We start from the raw sequence: 3,255 nt of genomic DNA, 5'->3' as shown, positions 1-3,255 counted from the left end.
CAGAGTTAGAACTAGGAAAGCGGTTCTGCTGAGAGACTGTGAGCAGCTAGGGGCTAAATTAAAAAGCAGAACCTCAAGGGTAATAATGTCTGCATTATTACCTGAGCCACGAGCAAATTGGCATAGGGTAAATCAAATTAGAGAGATGAATGGGTGGCTCAAAGACTGGTGTGGGAGAAATGGGTTTTGATTCCTGGGGCACTGGCACCACACTGGGGAAAGTGAGATCTGTATCGTTGGGACGGTCTTCACTTGAGCCGTGCTGGGACCAGTGTTCTGGCGAGTCATAAAACTAGGGCGGTAGAGGGTTTTAAACTAAATAGTGGGGGCAAGGGATCAAATTTGGGAAGATGTGGTAAATCAAAGAGTAGAGACAAGGCAATAGAGAAAGGTATTAATATGGGAAATGATAAATAGACCGTGACAGGAAGGGATAGAGAGGACAAATCTAAGAGTAAATCAACAGTTAATGCTAGAGGTTACAAAAATAATAAAAAGGACAAAACTAAAGGCTCTGCATCTGAATGCACGTAGCATTCAAAACAAAACAGATGAACAGATAGATCATATTTATTCCTATTTGCGCTGATAGCCATTACAGAAACATGGCTGCAGGATGACATAGATTGGGACCTGAATATTGAAGAGTACGTGACATTTAGGAAGGACAGAAAGCTAGGAAAAGGTGGAGGGGTGGCTCTGTTAATTAATGATGGTATTAGCACAATAGAGAGGGATGACCTAAGTTCAGGAAACCAGGATGTAGAAGCGGTTTGGGTAGAGATGAGAAATGATAAAGGCAAGAAGTCACTTGAGTGGTGTACAGGCCCCCTAACAGTAACCACACAGTAGGATGGAGTATGAAGGAAGAACTAATAGGAGCTTGTCAGAAAGGTATGGCAATAATCATGGGGGATTTAATCTACATAGAGACCGGAAAAATCAGATCGGCAAAGGTAGCCTAAATGAGGAGTTCATAGAATGTTTTCAGGATAGTTTCTTACAACAGCACGTTCTGGAGCCAACCAGAGAGCAGGCTATACTAGACCTGGTATTGTGCAACGAGATAGGATTAATTAAAGACCTCATGGTGAAGGAGCCCCTAGGTAGCAGCGATCATAATATGATTGAATTTTACCTTCAGTTTGAGGGAGAGAAGAGTGGGTCCAAGACTAGTATTTTAAAATTAAATAAGGGCAATTACGAGGGCATGAAAGCAGAGCTAGTTAAAGTGAACTGGCAAATTAGGTTAAGGGATAGGTCAATAGAGATGCAGTGGCAGACATTTAAGGGGATATTTCAGAATACACAGAATATGTACATTCCAACGAGAAAGAAAAATTCCAAGGGGAGGACCCACCATCCATGGTTAACTAAAAAAATTAACGATAGTATCCAACTTAAAGAAAAAGCATATAATTGCGCAAAGATGGCTGGCAGGTCAGAAGATAGGACAGAATATAAAAAACAGCAAAGAGTGACTAAAAGATTAATAAGGAGAAAAATTAGAGTACGAGAGAAAGCTAGCTAGAAATATAAAAACAGATAGTAAGAGTTTCTATAGATATTTAATAAAGAAAAGATTTAACAAAGTGAGTGTTGGTTCGATAAAAAGTCAGGGAATTAATAATGGAAAATAAGGAGATGGCAGTTGAATTGTACAGGTATTTTGTATCGGTCTTCACCATAGAGGATACAAGTAACATCCCAGAAATAGCTGTAAATCAGGAAATGGAAGGGAGGGAGGAACCAGTGTGTATCTGAGTCAATGGGAGTCTCTCTGACCTTTCTCCCCAGTCCATCTCCAGGACCAGTGTGTATCTGAGTCAATGGGACTCTCTCTGACCTTTCTCCCCCAGTCGATCTCTGGAAGCTCTTTGAATCGGAAGAGTTCTCTCCGGTTGGTTCTCTCACAATCCTGTGTTGGTTCACCTGCTGTCGTTCCTCAGTCTACAATCCCTGTTTACTCTCAGCTGTGGACCTTTCTCAATCACTCAGTCTTTCACTGGGAGATCTAATTATGGCAGGACTGAAAATAACAACATGAATAGTTTGAAGTAATGTAATGTAGACTTTCTTCAGCTTAATAAAAATAAGTTTGCGTCCGAGTGCTTTTGTCTGATGTTGTCCCTTTTCTCAGATCCACGCCATGCCTGCCTGGGCTTCCAGCAAATCACCAAAGTTCTGGATAGAAATGTACAATTTCCCTGTGCTTTAGGCAAACCGAAGCTGGGGCCATCTTTCCCAGGTAACATAGTCTGATCTCACTGGGCCCATCCTCCCCGGGTTACACACTGTCTGATCTCACTGGGCCCATCCTCCCCGGGTTACACGCTGTCTGATCTCACTGGGCCCATCCTCCCCGGGTTACACACTGTCTGATCTCACTGGGCCCATCCTCCCCGGGTTACACACTGTCTGATCACACTGGGCCCATCCTCCCCGGGTTACAGACTGTCTGATCACACTGGGCCCATCCTCCCCGGGTTACACAATCATAGAAATTTACTGCACAGAAGGCCGCCATTCGGCCCATCTTGTCTGAGCCGGCTGACAAAGATCTGTCCACTCTAATCCCACTTTCCAGCACTTGGTCCGTAGCCTGGTAGCTTACGGCACTTCAAGTGCATATCCAAGCAGTTTTTAAACGTGATGAGGTTCTCTGCCTCCACCACCCTTTCAGGCAGTGAGTTCCAGACCTCCACCACCCTCTGGGTGTAAAAAACTCACCTCAAAACCCCTCTAATCCTTTGACCATCTGCTTTAAATCTATGCCCCCCTGATTATTGACCCTTCTGCTAAGGGAAATAGGTCTTTCCTATCCACTGTATCTAGGCCCCTAATAATTGGATACACCTCAATCAAGTCTCCCCTTGGCATTCTCTGTTCCAAAGAAAACAACCCCAGCCTATCCAATCTTTCCACATAGCAAAAATTCCCTAGCCCAGGCAAAATCCCCGTAAGTCTCCTCTGCACCCTCTGTAATGCAATCACAGCCTTCCTGTAATGTGTTGACCAGAACTGCACGCAGTATTCTAGCTGCGGCCTAGCTATACAGTTCACGCATTACCTCCCAGCTCTTATATTCTATGCCTCAGCTAGTAAAGACCTTTCTCCCCTGTCCATCCACTAGAGGGTGCAGAGCAGATGTAATTTTTTTCACCCAGAGGGTGGTGGGGTCTGGAACTCACTGTCTGAAAGGACGGTAGAGGCAGAGACCCTCAGCACATTTAAAAAGTACTTGGGTGTACACTT

Source organism: Somniosus microcephalus, unplaced genomic scaffold (genome assembly GCF_052327205.1).
Source record: "Somniosus microcephalus isolate GS21.2 unplaced genomic scaffold, FLI_Smic_1.0 unresolved_chr3, whole genome shotgun sequence".
NCBI classification, from domain to species: domain Eukaryota; kingdom Metazoa; phylum Chordata; class Chondrichthyes; order Squaliformes; family Somniosidae; genus Somniosus; species Somniosus microcephalus.
This window is presented reverse-complemented; position numbering follows the sequence as displayed.